We start from the raw sequence: 16442 nt of genomic DNA on the forward strand, positions 1-16442 counted from the left end.
GCGAGGCTGGGCGCCGGCGCGCGCCAGGCGGCGCGAGGCTGAGGCCCCGGGAGCCCCGCGCGCCGCCAGGGGCCATGGGCGCGTGAGAGCCCGGCGCGCGCCACCCCTGCTGCAGCTCGCGAGCTCGCACGCCCGCTGTGCCGTGGCCCGGGCCGTCCCCACGTCCGCCCCGCGCCACCCGGACCGGTTACTTGGCGGCGCCGAGGCCCCCGGGACTGCCTCGAGCCTCCGCTGCCCGCCGCCGCCGCGGCCGCCGCTCTCCAGCTTCCCCTCCCCCCACACCCAGGGCTTGGAGCCGGAGGAGGAGGGGCCGGTGCGTTCTAGCCGCGGCTCTTCCAACCTGCGGGGGCCGGTGCGTGCCCGGCGAGGGGCCGGGGCCGCTGCAGGTGCGTGTGAGCCCGGAGGCGGCGACCCCCTCCCCCGCCGGGCGGACCGGGGGCTGCGAGCCGCGGGCGGGCGGTCGAGCGAGAGGAAGCAACAAAGACAGGCTGCGGCTGGGGCCGGCGAGAGGGGCCGCGGCCGCCGGGCTCCCGGCGCGGGCGGAGAGGGCGCCCGGGGAGCGGCGCGGGCCGAGCTGCAGCCCTGAGCGGGACCCCGAGGGGAGGCGCAGCGCCGCCCGCCGGACGCGCTGAGCACAGGCCCCGGCGAGGATGCGCCGCCTGAGCGCCCGCGCGGCCCAGGTCCCGGGCGGGCGCGACCCACGCTGAGCCGGGAGACCCGCCGCCGCCGCCGCCGCCCCCGCCCCCGCCCCCGGCCGGCGCGGGCCGGCGCCAGGACCACCGTCGCGGACAGCGTCCCCTTCCGCCCCGAGAGAGGCATCGGCCCCCCCGGGGCGCTCCCCCGGGCAGCCTCCGCCGCCTCTGCATGGCCGCGACCCGGCGGGCCGAGAGTCGTCGCCGCTGAGACCTGCTGCCCTTCAGCGGCCTGGCGGACCCGGTGAGTTCCTCGGGGCGCGGTTGGTTCCGGGCCGGGGCCGGGGGCACTCCCTGGCGTCGGGGCGGCCGGGTCGGAAATAAAGGGGCCCGAGCTGTCGGGAATCTTGAAACAGCGGTGCTCCCGGTCTGCCCCCAGCCCTTCCCCTCTCACACACAACTTGTCCAGACAGGCCAGGCGGCCGGCGAGGAGGCTGGGGGCCCGCTGGGGGACTCCACGGAGCCCCGGGCGAGGCGTATGCCCGAGAGGAAAGGTCACCCCACCCCTAAAGCCAGCAGACAAAGGTAGCAGCTCCGTCATCCGAAAATTCCCTGGGAACTCCCGTGTCTTGGAGGGCCAGGGAGGGGGGTGTCCAGGATGGAACCCGTGGGCTTCTCCCAAGCAGCCTCTGAGGTCCTCAGGGGACCTCAGCTCAGACAGAGGTGGATGTGGAGTCCCAACCATGCAGGTAGCTGCGTTTGGGGATCGTCCCCTCCAAAGCTAGAACACAGCAGAGTCTCCCGTACAGCCCTCCTCCTTCAAAAAAGCTGGCAAGGTTGGTGGGTTCCCCCGTGGGGCCACAGCGTGACGTCATGCCAGGCCTCTGACGTCACTGGGGTTGCCGTGGCGACCTGATGTGCTTTGACCCAGGGTCGGAGGGGGCGGGGTCGTGGTCGTGGTAACCAGGGGCAAGACTGGATGCCTTTGGGTAATGGAGGGGTGAAGGCAGATTCGCCACCACCCTGGACTGCAGTCCTCTGACCTAAATCCCCAGCTCTTCCATGAGGTGGGGGAGGGAAGCAGTGCCAGCTGTCCCTGCGGATGCTCCTCCCCCCAAGGACAGGTGTTCAGCTTTGCCCATATAGCCTGGCACTGCCTGGGGGCTCAGGACTGCCAAACAGAGCAACTTTATGCTTTCAGAAGGGATGCTATGGAGATCTCCTTGAACCCCACTATACACCCAGCCAGCCAGCTGGAGTTGCCAGAGAGATGTGTCCCCCCACCTTAAAAGAGGCCACTTCCGATCAGCAAAAAAGTGTGTGCTCCCCCAGCCAGGGAAAGTGCAGAGGAGCTGCTGCCTGCAACCCCTCAAGTCCAGGGGTTTCCCGTGCTGTACAACCCCAAGATGAAGGGCCTTGGCCAGGCCTGAACTCCTGTCTGCCCCACTCTCCTTTTGCTGTTTAAGATGATTTTGACAGGCACAGTGTGGTGCTCATTAAGTGAATGGAGGGCAAGTCAGGCCCGGCAGTGCCAAGGTCTGAAAAAAGTGTGTCCCTGCCAGGGGCCAGCTTTGATGGGACTCAGGCACCAGCCCTCTTCCCCACACCCCCCAGCACTGGCCCTGTGCCTTGTGAAGGCCCAGAGAACCCCCCAGCCAGGATCCTGCTGTTGGGTTCTTTGATTCCTCTTCTGAGTTCCTCCCAGCAATTGCTCCTGTTGTCGGATGTGGGTGAAACTGCTGTGATCACATTTGGAGGGAAAGGTTAAGAGAACTGTGTCACTGCTTCTGCGCAGGGTGGGGTGAGAGCAGAGGGAAGTGGGGGGGGGGGGGTCATTATGAGAAGCCCGGCCCCAGTCTTTATGCAGCCAGCATTTTTTCTCTTCTCCTACCAGGCTCTCCAGCTAGATTAACAGGTCAATAAATATCAGTGGAGCTGCTTTTGGGGGCTTGGCAGGGAGATGATATTTCCAGCTGAAATGGTGTCGTTAAACACACAGGCTTCCAAGGACAGAGCAACAGCAGATGGGGGGAGAAGTGGGAGAGGTGGGCAGAAGGGCTGTTTGCACTGCCTCTCGAAGCTTCCCAGTTTAGAAACAAACCCGGAGTGTGCGCCAGAGATCCACAAACACAGGCAGTTGGAGGTCCTCCGTGGAGTATTTACACTTCTACAGCCAAAGCGGAGGGAAAGGCTGTCAGAATCGGGCAATTCCTTCTGTTCCCTTCCCTGGGCTTGGCAGTAGCACCGGGCGAGGAGCAGGAGGGAGTGCCAGCTTACCCGCGTCTCCCCGTGTGCCAGGCATTGTATAGGATCTCAATTACCGTTACCGCTGGAGTGGCTTGTGTGCTGTGGCCCATTTTGCAGATGAGGAAACAGGCTCAGGTGCTCAGCCAGGCAGCTGCAGAGGTTTGACTCCGAAGTGCCATGGCACCAGAGTCCCCTTCCTCTGGGGTGAAGGGGAGGCCTTACACCACTTGTTGGACAGGGTCTCTGCAAGAGTGGGGGGCTTTCGGCAATGGTAGGACTCTGGCCTCACCAGCATGCCTTCCCACACTGAAACCTGGGTTTGAATCCTGCTTCTCCATTACCTACAGGATATGTTGACCTGAGTAGCAACTTATGCCCTGGCCTTGTGGACAGACTGCTCCTCTCACCCCTGGTACACCTTTCTCCAGCACTGAGGGAAGGGTTGAGAGAGCTGGCCCTAGACTCATTGTCATCTGCCCCTCTGGCTCCCCTCAGGGAGAGGTGTGAGGCTGCACTCACCTACTGAAGGGACCCTCCTGGTGGGCATTCAGCTGGTAGGGAAGTCAAGGATGTGGATGAGTCAGTGCCAACCTTGGTAGATGCGGTTCCTGACCCAGCCTGAAGGTTGGCAAGGGCCCTGTAAGGAGGAGTGCACTGTGACTCTTGGGACAAGTAGGGATCTGCCAGGCAGAGGATTGCAAAGAGTGTTCTGGGCACTGGATGTGGCCTGTGAGTGCTGGGGTGTGCTGGATGAGGGGAAGTGGTGGTGCCAGCGTGGGCGTGTCCTGGAGACTCAGGTGGATGGGAGAGGCTAACCAGGGGAGAGGACCCAGTTAGGGCTCCCTCATTGGGGATGGTAACCCTGGCCAGTCTCCTCTCAAGGTTAGCTCCCTCCCCCCACCCTCTACCCCAACTCCCCCAGTAATCCTCACCACTTGTCTAATTCCACCTAAGCTCGTAAGCTAGCCCATCCCCTATCCCTTCTGAGCCTCACAGTTGCTCTGGCCAGGGGCTGGGCTGGGTCGCTTAACCCCAAGCGGTGGCAGCGGCTCATGGTTAAGAGCCAGGCTGTGGAATGGGTCCACCCTTGTTGGCTGTGTGACCTTGGGTGAGTAGCTTTGCCTCTCTGAGCCTCATCCTCAGAACAGAGCCTCGAATGGCTCTCCTTGCCCCTCCTGGAGCCAAAGATCAGACTGCAGGGTAGTCAAGGACCCTTTCAACTCCTCTCTACTGGCTCTCCCAGCCACCTACCCAGAGCACCCCCACGTGGTGAGCACACGTGGCTCCCTCCCGTCTGAGTTCCTACGGGGCCGAAGCCGGGGCCTGGCCAGCCCCACCCCCCACCCCCCACCCCCCACCCCCACCGCTCCCGGCCCCCTCCACCTTCCAGTCCCTCACCAACCGGAGGAAGCAAGCGGAGCAGCTCATATTCATGAACCGTAATTCAATCAGGCGGCGATTCCTCCGGGCTCGGGGCGGGGGTGAGAACGAGGAGGCGCGCACAAAAGGGCCGCTTTATTACCTCCCGCGGGCCGGGGATGGCTGCTCTCCCCCAGCAGCGGCCGGAGCCGCCTTTATTGTGTTAACCCATTTGCGTGTCAAGAGCTATTGTGCGCTTTCCCCGCCTGTGCCGGGCGGACTGCGGGCGGAGGGCTGCACGCCGGCCGGTCACCTCCGCGGGCGCCGCCCACCGCCCTGATTGGTTGCTAAGTGATTTGCATCCAAGGTAATCACTTTTATCTCAGAAGGATGTCGACTATAATTATAAGCTACTGACATCTTTTGAAATCTGCCTAATGACTATTTTAGTCTGCACGGGCTGGGGGTGGGGAAGGGGATTCTGGAGGCAGGGGTGGGCGGGGAGGAGGCTGGAAGGGGGATGGATTCCTTACACCTGGACCACTGATTCGTTAGTTGAGAAATATCCGAGTGTCTCCTGCATGCCTCGCCTCGCCTTGAACAAAAGAGAGCTTCCCAGACCCGGGTCGCGTTCGTGTGGGCGGAGTTAGTACCATTTCAGAGATGGGGAAATAGAGGCCCCGGTGTAATGAGCCACCAGCCCAGAATCAAATACCCAATCAACGGTTGGAACGCTAGTCTCTCCGAGCCCCAAATTCATGTGCTGGCCACCAGATAGGGTGCAGACAGAAATAATAATACTGAGCATTCCTGGGTAGAGGTCACCTGTTGGGGACCTTCCCGGATGTATGTCATTTCCCTAAGAAATGCAGGGGCTGTTACTACCCCTGATTTACCGGGGAGAAAAGGAGCCCAGGGAGGCTACTTCCCTGCCCAAGGTCACAGAGCCTGGAAGGAGCACAAGTGTGAAGTGGTTGGGGGCCAGAAGTGGGGATGCAGGACACAGCATGGCCAGTGAGAAGAGGATGAAAGAGTGAGCCTCAGCTCCAGCTATTCCCTCCATCACCCCCTGGGTCCACTTCGGGGTCTGGGCAAGGGCACCCTACTGGCCACCGCCTATGTGGCAGAGCTCTAAGGTATCAGATGGCCCACAGCCTCCACGGGGAGGAAGATGAATCTGCAACTAAGTCGAATTCTGGTCAGAGCCAGAGCAGGGCTGGAGGAGTGAAAAACTGCAGCTGGTCATGGCAGACTTCCTGACAGAGGGGGCTTTTGCTCTCAGGCCTGAGGACTTTGTGGAGTAAATGATTTGTTGCTGGCAGAGGGTCTTTGATATTCAAACAAATGACCAGGAAGGGCAGGGGGAGCTTTTAAGAGGCTAGAGGTAAAGGGAGAAAAACAACAACGAGAGTGTGCAGGGCCTTGAGTGCTAAGCTAAGTACTTGACGTGTCCAAAAGAACCACAACCTGAAGGCAGCAAAGGCATCTGACAGGGAGGGGTGGGAGATGATTTGGGTGCCAGACACGTCATTCTGGCAACCTTTGCAGGGCCTTGGGAGTTGCAGATTGCGATGGAACCCTGGGCTCCTGCATTCTCCCTGCTTGTGTGTCCTCAGACAAGTCCCTTTACCTCTCTGGGCCTCACTTTTCTCGTCCGTTCAGGGAAGTAATAGCAGTTTTCTCCCAGGCTTGTGGGTGGGATGAGCTTGAGCATGCAGAGTGCCCCGGTGAGTGTGAGCACCTCAGTAGTGGGTGGGCTCAGGCACAGGCCCCAGTCAGTCACCCTGGTCCCTCAGCAAACCAGTATCCCAGCCATAGCAGCTGTTTGGGGCCCTGGGAGCCCCTGCCATTGTGCAGAGGGCATAGGGGACAAAGGCCTGGGAGGTCAGGGGCTATGGCCGAGGCTGGCTGTGAACAGGCTCCTGGGGACAGGGACTTAATGATGCAGAACTTAATGACCGGGAGTCTGTGGGGAAGGGGGCCTCCCTTGGAGGAGGAGGAAGAGGAGGAGGAGGGGGAGGAGGAAGTCCAGCTGCCAGCTGTCTGCTCCAGGATGCACTGCCAAGGCAGGGGCAGCTGCCCCACAAGGTCCAAGCCTGAGCTTGGCACTGGGAGAGGTAGAGGTGGCAGGGCCTCCCAGCCTCCAGTCCCTGGGCCTGAAATTTGGAGCTTAGCCCTGTTCCTCAGCATCTTCGTGACCTCAATCTCCACATCTGTTGGATGGGCCAGGGGTCTGCTTTGGAGGGCAGCTGTGAGGCTTGGCAGGAGCCCATAGCAAGTGGGCAGTAAACAGGAGCTGCTATTTTTACTCTTATTCATCCGTTCATTCATAGAGCTCTCACTGCTCTGTGCCAGGCTCCCTGCGAGGTTGCTGGAGATGCAAAGATGAACAAGCCCAGTTACCTTAAAAGGTGGTGAGGCCTCAGACACACCATCACAGTGCAGTGGGTTGGTCACTACAGTACAAGAATGCACAGTGTGCAGGCCCTATGCCAGGAGCAGTGGCATTGCAGTAAACAAGCCACATATGGCACCTGCCCTCTGGGGCCCCAGATTCTCAAAGCGTGCTAGGAAATCAGAGGCAGAAACTATTACTACCAGCTGGGATAGCCAGGGAGGGCTCCATGGAGGAGGAGGTGGCAGCATTTTCGATTGCTGGCTTTGGTGGAGATTTCTGTCTAAACACCTTTGCCTATTATGGGAATCACAGGACACTCCTGGCCTCTGCTGTGCTCCAGACTAAGCTTCCTGCTTTGACATTTTGTTCTCTCATTTAATCCTCATAGGATTGTGGGGAGGGTATTTTTATCCTTATTGTATAAATGAAGAAACTGAGGCTCAGCAAGGTAAAGTGATGGCCCAGGGCCACATGGCAGGTGGACAGAATGCCCTTGGTTATCCATGGAAGCTTTGCCTGTCTTCCTCCTGTGAGAACGCCGGGCTGAGTGAGGCTGTCCTGGGAGGATCCCTGGGCAGGGGCTGCAGCAGGGACTCAGATCTGGCCCAGCTGTTTTCTTTATAAGATGCGTGACCTTGAGTGAGTTACCTCCCACCTCAACCCAGCCTCAGCTGCGTCCTCTGTAAAATGTCAAGGATTGCAAATCTGTGGCAGGCCTGGCTTGCCTTCCACCGCTGTGCCCTTGGCAGACATCGCCAATCAATTGCTGCCCTCTTCCCCTGCTGAGTTCTTCCCCTGACCTTGGGCTCTTTCCAGGGCTCTGGGCAGGCAGCTCCAATCAATCAGCGGGGCCTGTGAGCTGAAGCCTGCTTGCCTGCCTGGCCTCGATGAGCTCAGAGGTTGCTCCAGCCCATCTCCATATGGTACCAGAATTAGGGACACTGGCAGGTCCTCTCTGTGGATATAGGTTGTTCTACGATCGCGGGAGCTGTTGAGGTGTAAGAGTGTTGCCTCCCTCCAGCTCCAAAGAGACCTGTGTGCAAGTGGCCGAGTGCATGCTCACTTAAGTGCCCTGGGGGGCTTCCAAAAGCTTTCATCCTGCATAATAGTAACAGCCTTTAGTGAGCTTTTTCTGAGAGTTCTGGTCCTTCATGGATACTCTCTCATTCATCATTCTGCAGAGCACCTACAGTGTGCCTCTTGGCACCTTTAGGAAGAAATCTTAACCCATTTTAGAGATGAGAAAACCGAGGTTCAGAGCCATTAAGCAGAATAGGATAGTGCGCTTGCTGAGTGGCTGAATTGACATTGACCACTCAGGTCTCGAGGTTCACAGCCTGAAGCCAGGCTGAGTGTGGCAGGCAGACAGGGCAGGCTTCCTGGAGGAGGTGTCCTCAAAGGCCTTAAAGTTTGGTGGGCTTCTGACAGGCAGAGCTGGAGCTTCTAAGAAAGGGACAGGCCCCCCTCTGGGTAAAAGGAATAGTTTGAGAAGCAGCTCAGAGACAGGCAGGCAGGAGTGACCCAGTGTGGGTTGAGGGACCAGTATGTGTCTGGATTTGTTTGGAATATGGAGACATGGGGGACTGTGAAAGGAGCCAGGGCCATTCTGGGCATTTGGACTCCATGGTAGGGAACTGTGGCAGCTCTTTGAGAAGAGGAATGATCCCAGCTCATCTCAGTGTATTTAATCAGTATTTCCTTGAACCCAGGGTGAGGTTAGCTGGTGCTTGGGGCTACCTCGGTCTACCAGAAGCTTTAGCCTAGAGCAGCATTGAATGAATAAGCAAACAAATGTTCACCAGACTGACCACCGGACTGACATGCTTCTGACTTTCCCAGTGGGCCCTGCTGCCAGGAGGAGAGAGGCCAGAGGCCTGGGGTGGTGGCTGGGGGAGGGAGCCAAGCGGACACCAGGGGCAGGGGCTTCCCTCCCAGGACTCTACACCTTGCTGTCCCAACCCACAGCCCCTCCTCGACCTTCCCGCCCCGGATGCAGATAGCCTGGACCCGGTGCTTGGGGGGGATAAAAGATGAAGGTTCGTGACCATTTTTTAACTCAATAAAGGGAAAGACGAGCTGCAGGCTGCAGGCCGGAGATATAATTAGTTCGCAGCAGTGGCGCTTTCTTGATTTAGCTTCTGAGAGAACAAGACAAGGATGTTATACCCAATTAGCAGTAACATCCAGTCGGAGCCTCAATAGGTGAGATAACAAGCTATTTTTATGACTTTTCTTTCCTCGCTTGGAAGGGGCGGGGGGGGGAAAGGGGGTATCAGGGCCTTATTTCTTTTCATCAGGGAACAATTATTAGTGATCTCAGGATTTCCCAAAGCCAAATGCTGCATTTGTTAACCCAAACAAGAAGCATCCCCAGGTGGCAGCTGGGGAGGCAGGCTGGCATTTTGAGGCTAAGGGTAGTAAAGGGGTGCAGGCCCCTTGTCCCCATTCTAGAAGCCCTCTGAAAAGCCTAGTGGCTTGGCAAGGGCAGCCCAGGCCCCTGACATAGTCTAAGTGTCTGCCTTGATTTCTCTACCTGCTTCACGGAGGCATAAGGAGACTGGGCCAGTTCCCCCGGGTATGAAGAAGGATCCAGTTCTGCTGGCTCTTGGCAGTTCTTCTTGGCACCATCCTAGACTTTTCTGCCAAATGGGCCAGTGGTTCTGGCTCTTCAGCCTTGAACCTGCCATGGTACTCTGCTTGCTGGACCCCCATTATGGCTCACACTGCCCAGCCACCCTCCTGCCTGTCCTTGTCCCAGACCCAGTCTCTGGCAGGGCTGAGTGGTGATTAGCTCCTCTCTCTCCCCCCCTCATTACCCCCACAGCCAGGGCACCCAGCACTGGCCAAGTCTCCGCTGGGCTGGGAAACCCTGCCAAGCCCCACCCCAGCCGCCTGGCCACACTCCGACTCCTGGCGAGGGCTGGGGGATGCCCAGAGAGGGAGTTGGCACAGCTGTCATGACACCCCATCAGCTCGGGCCCCAAGCCCAGAGCAGGTTCCTGGGCCTCCGCCCATCCTGCAGAATCCAGCCCCACCCTGCCCTGAGTCCTATCTTCCTGTCAGTGTGGAACCAACCCCACACTCGAGGTTCAAACAACTGACAAATCCAGCCATGCAAAGTGGGAGTTTAATTGCAAACAGTTTTTATGGATCATGGGCCCATCTGTGCCACCATATGCAAAAGGGAAAAAAAATCCCCATTTAGAAAAAAAAAAATTCTCCCTGCCCCACACCCCAAACTGACTCCAAAAGGAACAGTTGCCAAGGTTTAGCTGGCTGGAGCCAAGCACAGAGCAGGGACCCATCCGGGGGGCTTCCTACAGAGTGGGCCTGGCAAAGCCAGGGGGCCGGATGGGATAGGGCTGACTGCTGATCACCACTCAGTTTGCCTCTTCAGACTGGCAGCATCTCGAACCCCCCAGGGTAATTTCACAGCTCCGGGCCTTTGCACATGCCACATAGCTGTCCAAGGACCCTCTGTCCTTTTGCAGCCATCTCGCTGATGCTGTTTGCCTGGCCTCTACAGCAGGACTTGTCATGGAGTGGGGCACTGCCCAGCATTGATGGAAATGTGGGAAAGAATGGTGTCATGGGACCCCCAGATGAGGGGCTTCCTCTTCCATTTCTATCCTAGCCCGGCCCTACAGATTCCCTTCTTCCTGGTGGTCCAGGCCTCCTGGATCCCAGCTGGGCAGATGAACCCCACTCTCATAGGTCAGCTGTTCTCAGGCCCTCAGAAGGGGCTCCCACCCAGGGCCCAAGTAGGCTGGTCGCCAGGTGGGTCTGAAAGGACTCAGCTCTGAGGCAGCCTGCCAGGATTTGATTGCCAGGCCACCTCATCACGACTGGGAGACTTCATTTCTCCCTCCCTCTCTGTGCCTTGGTTGCTCCCTCTGTAAAATGGGGAGAAGTCAATGGGATAATGCATCCAAAATGCATCTATGTCTGTCATCTCATTTCCTCCAGGGAAGGTCTTTGCTTTGTTTATAGAGAGTGAGTATGGGTGGAGTGAGGGGCAGAGGGAGAAGGAGAGAATCCCTTTTTTTTTTTTTTTTAAGATTTTTTTTATTTATTCTTGAGAGACGCAGAGACACAGGCAGAGGGAGAAGCAGGGTCCTTGCAAGGAGCCCAGTGCAGGACTAGACCCCGGATCCCGGAGTCACGCCCTGAGCCGAAGGCAGAAGCTCAACCACTGAGCCACCCAGGTATCCCTAAGAGAGAGAGAATCTCAAGCAGCCTCTGTGCTGAGCAGGGAGCACCATGCAGGGCTCTATTGCCTGACCCTGAGATCATGACCTGAGACAAAATCAAGAGTCAGACGCTCAACTGACTCAACCCCGCAGGCACCCCTCCTTCCCAGGTTCCTAATCAGGACACTTGATGTTTACTGAGTGGACATGTGAGTGAGTGAGGTATTTGGAGGACTCTCCGGGAGGAAATGGGATACAGGCCCTTGGCTGGCCAAGAGATTCAGGGTTTTTTGCACCCTATTTGGTGGAGTCCAGGAAGTGTTCTGCAGCCTGCGGTGATTATGAACTCCATTCTGCAGGTGAGGAAAACACACTCAGACCAAGGGGCTCTCCCGAGGTCCTGCAGCTGGAAGTGGAATGCTGATGTGTGACTTGAGCTGACCCCATCCCTGCCACTCACCTTGTAGGTGAAGGATAGGCCCAGAGCACAGATGGGCTTTCACCAAGGTCACATGGCAAAGAAATAGCTGCCAGCATTTGTGGGATCCTTCCTATCCCACATCATAAGATGAGGCAATGGAGGCCCTCCAGTCTCAGAGCCAAGCCAGCCAAATCCCATTGCTCTTCCCTCCTCCCTTCTCCCTCCTTCTGCCCCAGGTCTGCACTCAGGATCACCATGCCTGTGGGTTTCCCCATAGACTTGTAAGCTGGCGGCTCAGTTTGTACCAGCAGCTTGGCCCCATGTGGGGGGTCCTGGTGCCCCAGGACTGGTACTTGGCACAGCCCTCCTGCAACAGGTAGCCCGGGTAAGTGGGACCCCTGGGACCCAGGCAAGCACAGACTGGTCAGACCCCTGGCAGGAGCCCAGGCCAGGCACCAGGCAGCCCATTCCCCGCCCGGCAGTGATCACCAGCTCCCGTTGTAATCATTAAAACTATTAGAAGGAAATGTTCGCTTGAAGCAAATGTCAGGCGCCGAGTTGTGCTTTGTAAACGCTCACAATTAATGCCAATCAGGCCCGGAAAAAAGCCGGCCCGGAATCCTGTCTGTTTCGTCTCATTTGTCAGCTGGTGCCGCTCCATGTTGCACATTTTCATACAATTGCTATAAACATAAAAGGGAAACTCCACAGTGTTCCTGGGCGCCCGGATGGTGTGCGCCGACTTAATTACTTGGTATTCCGCTGCTCACTTGGCCGCCCCGAGAAGGCGGGAGAGAGAGAAGGGGGACTTTGTGTGGCAGGGTGAGGCCTCCTGGAGGTCAGCCAGGGGGACGGGTCAGGCTCCAGGCTTGGGTCTCCCACCCTACCCTGCACTAGCCGCACAGCCCACCGAGCTGAGGACAGCTGTAAGAGGAGAAAAAACTGCCAAAATATGTTTGCAGCATCCTCGGGCAGAAGGGGGGGAGTGGGAGTCCACTAGGCTCAGCCTCAAACCCTGAGTGATCTGTTGGGTTTATCACCCTCCTGCACACCAGGCACATGTGGCTTGCCAGCTAGGCCTCAGTTTCCTCATCTGTGAGTTAGGACTGACAGCGGTGGGGAGTTCAGGCTTACTGAGGTTGTGCCCCGGGCTGAGAGCATGGAGCAGGTGCTTCCCATTGGGTTTCTGCACAGGCCCCATCAGGGTTGGCTGCACTTCTTGTCCCCAGGAGCACGAAGAGGTTCACAGCTGGAAGTGGTGCTGGGATTTGGACTTGGCTCATTGGGCTCCAGAGCCTATTGCTGGTATGCCACCTCTCAGCGGAGCAGTGGGGTTGAAAGGAGATGACTGATCTAAAAGTCTTAGGACACAGTCATGTTTTCATAAATAATAACTGCCGTGATCCACTGCCTGCAGAGGGGCTCAGGCAGGAGGGGGCATACCCTGGCCTGTGGGTCAGCACCAGTTTATGTGGATCTTGCTAGAGGGAGTGGTCTACAGGGGTTGCTGTGGCCCCTCCTTCCGCCAGAGGGTTGAACCCACCAGGCTTTCAGGGTGAGGCTCCCCCAGTTACCTCTAATCTGGTTCCGGGGTGCTGATTGTGTGCTAGGCATCGCCTAACTGAGCCCTCAGTAGCCCGGAGAGTTGGGCATTGTCTCCATTGTACAGATGAGAAAACTGAGGTCCGTACTGACCTAAGTTACACAGCTCAGGACAGATGGAGCCACAATCAGATTCATCTGCTCCAAAATCTTTTCCCCACCTTCCTAGCCAGCTCCTCATCATGGCCCTGGACGTGAGGCCTCACTATACACCATGAACCTGCCCCAGGACCATTTTGAGCTCTCTTGCTCTCTGTGGATGGGGTCTTCTAAGGCCAGGCTGGCTTGGCAGGGACACACCAGCCTTTGTGTAGGCTTGGGTAGGCTCGGGCCAGGCAGGGCCGCCAGCACAGTGGGGAGAGGGCGGTGCGGCCCAGCCGGCCAGAGATAAATGCTCAGAGCAGGGAATAGAGGCCCCTTTGTGTGGTGCTCAGTGGGGGAGGGGATGTTGCCAGCTGCCACCCTGTGTGACCGGGGAGGCCTGAGCCCTCCACAGAGGTCTGCCACCACCCCCCAGAGACTGGCCAGGGAGTCTGTTATCTCCCCTGCCGCCACCTTCCAACGTTAATTTGCCTGCTCCTGTTTTCTGGGACCTCGCTGTTAGAGAAGCCAAGGGCAGTCATTAACTTGGTTGGCTGTAGGCCTACTGTGTGCCAGCATGGGGTCAGACACTCCGGCAACCCTGTAGACAAAGCTTTGGCAGTAGTCTCGTTACAGATGAAGACATAGGCTCAGAGAGGACAGGGAATGTGCCGTACTCACAGCTGCTCACAGGGCCAGCGTTTGACCAGCTTCAATGCCTTTACTTTCCATGGGGTTGCCCTTTGTACCCTGCTGGTCCTGGGACCAGGGCTGCGACCTGAGGTGCCCGTCTCCGTTGCTGTGGTGGCTTTGGGAAGGCTGCTGGCTGCCTTTGTTCCATGGGCAGGCACCAGGCGTCCATTCTGTCCCTCCTTCCTGTCCAGGCTCTGCCCTAGCAGCTGTAGCTTTAGTGGGGTTTGAGGACAGGACCTCGTTGAGGGCTGCCCTACCCACTAACCTTTCTCAGAGGCTCAGTCTCCTTAGCTTAAAAATGGGAATGGAGGAGAGTCCACTCCTAGGGAGCATTTGGGAGATGTGCCAGGACACAGGTAAAGTGCTGAGTTTAGAGCCTGTACATGGTCAGCCTGCATGAATGTGGCCTGGGCTCTCTGGCATCCCTACCCCTTTCTAGGAGAGGGAAGAGGACAAGCTGAGGCAGTGTGCAGGTGGCAGGCATGTGGGGTAAGTCTTAGGAGCATCAACACATGGCAGGGATTGTCTCATGGGGTCCCTGCCATAGCCCTACTTCACAGATAGGCAGACCGAGACTCAGATAACTGAAGTGACTTGTCCAGAGTCCTAGGAACACAGGGCAGGTAGTTTCCTGGAAGGCCCAGTCCTTAGTCTCTTATTGACCTCCACTCTTCCCATTGGGCAGCTGTCCACTATAGACACAGACCAAGTCCCCTCTGTGCTGTGGGAGGCCCAGAACACCCCCAGGCAGCCCAAAGGTCACCTGGCTTTCCATGGCATATTGTGGCACCCACCAGATCCAGCTTGCACCCACCAGGCCATTCCCTCCTCTGTGCCTTTGTCAGCCCAGGGCTTCCCCTGGGACTGCCCTTGTTCCCTTCCCCAACATGCACACACATCCATGCATGTGTATATATACACATGCACACCCCAGCACACATGCATCCCTTCCGAGAAGAGTAAGTCCAGCTCGACACTCCCCTAGCTGTCCTCCATCCGGGTGGGACTTGGAGTCCCCCCTGGGTCCCTTACCCTGCCTCCTGCCACCAGAGCCCCAAGCCTTATGCCTCTCCCAGCTCTTCTGCTACAGCGTGGCACAGAATAGGCTGTCAGTGAAGTCCGAGATAGAGACGCAGCCCTGGCCTCAGGGACCCAGTCCCTGCCCAGTGGAAGAAACATACAAAACAGCTCAGAGATGAGGCTGTCCCAGGGTGGGATCGAGTACAGGACACCTGGGAGCAGGAAGCTCCCACCCCAGCCTACCCTCTCCGGAAGGGAGCCAACCCTTCCAAGTCCCAACTCTCCTCCCGAAATCTCAGCCATCTTATTTTTAAGCCTCCCAAGGCGAGGCAGGGGTTTCCCAGATAGGAAAAAAGCCTCAGGAAGGCAGATACTGGCAGAGACCACACAGTTTCTGAGGGCAGAGCCTTGGTCTGAGCCTCAGACCATGCAACGCGAAAGCCTGTGCCCATCTCCAGGGTGGAAAACTCAGGTGCCCACAGGGGCCAACCAGGTGACATGATGAACGAAGCAGCTGCTGCTAGGCCTCATGGGAATGTGGGCTCAGAGGTTCCAGAGCTGCCAGTTTTTGTTTGTTTTCAAGGCAAACCAGACAATGAGAATTTGGGGTGAAATTTTAGTTTTTCTTTTCTTTTAAATATTGGCAGCCATGTCACAGTTTATTTTTTCCACTGTAGCAAACAGGGCAAAGAAAAGATGTTTGTGGGTGGGATTTGCACCCTTCAGGAATACGGTGGTGTCTGGGCGGGGAGCATGAGGTGTGGGTCCCAGGATGTCATGCCTTCTGTGTCCCCAGAAGCCAATCTAGCAGCTCCGTGCACCCCTCAAGACACCCCCAGACGCCGTCTTCACTGCCAGAGGCAGGAGGCAGGGCCCAGAGCCCCGCGAGGGCACCACCCAAATAGCTATAATCAGCAGCCTCGCCAAGACTTCAAACTCACCCAATTATCCTGCGAGGGAAAAAAAACACAAAATGAAAACAAATTAACATGTTTGCATAGAAGCTGCTGCAGCAACAGACACAGCCGTGCACGCGCACACTCTGTGTGCAGCAAGGCCCTGAGCCGCCGCCGCCGCTGCCAGCCCCCCAACCCCCGCTCCGGGCCTGGCACCCCCTGGCAGGGCCGTGCCTGTCTGTGCCCACTGTCCTGAGTCAAAATGTGCCCTAGGCCCAGCGACCAGATTGTCCCCAAACTCGACTAGGCACTGTCTCAGTCCATCAGCCTTCAGGGTTTGGTTTTTTTCCCCCCAATTACTGAACATGTGAAATTCACTGTGTGCCAAAATTCAGCCTCATTGACCTGTGCCCCTCCCTTTAGATGGGGGAAATAAGCACAGAGAGGTTAGTTGACCTGCCCAACACTGCACGGATGGTGAGTGGAAGAGCTGGGGTTTAAATCCAGATAGGCCAGCTCCAGTGTCTTCTCTGTAACCACCGCATGTTCTCTGTAGCTTCCTCTGGTCTGTGGATAACATGCTAAGACCTGAGCCTGGCCTTCAAGCCCACTGTCCCATCCCAACCCCTCCAGGCTGTGTCCATTCTTGCATAACCCACCCAAACTGCCCACCCATGTTCTCTTATGCTGAGGGGCTGTGGGCGTGGCGGTCATGATCGCGGAGGTTAGGAAGATTCAGTGTGAACAACTGCGAAGTGCTGCCTTTGGCATCTACTCATGGGGTTGGGTCCCACCCCCAGAATACCCTCACACCCCCACCCTACCGTTCAGTGAGCCCTACAAGACCTGGCTCATCAGATTCACGAAGCCCATGGGGTGCCTCTGTGCTCTGTGCAGTTCCCG

At 57.7% G+C, this 16442-nt stretch overlaps 1 protein-coding gene across 1 annotated transcript in view; it reads left to right on the forward strand.

Moving 5' to 3' along the window:
- The first annotated feature begins 811 nt into the window (after positions 1-811).
- FAM222A (family with sequence similarity 222 member A) overlaps positions 812-16442 on the forward strand; it is a 55711-nt gene continuing 40080 nt past the window's right edge. The window contains exon 1 of the mRNA XM_041729545.1: positions 812-936. The gene's annotated coding sequence lies outside the window, so the exon portion shown is untranslated. The remainder of the gene's footprint in view (positions 937-16442) is intronic.

Source organism: Vulpes lagopus, chromosome 14, assembly GCF_018345385.1.
Source record: "Vulpes lagopus strain Blue_001 chromosome 14, ASM1834538v1, whole genome shotgun sequence".
Classification (NCBI taxonomy): domain Eukaryota; kingdom Metazoa; phylum Chordata; class Mammalia; order Carnivora; family Canidae; genus Vulpes; species Vulpes lagopus.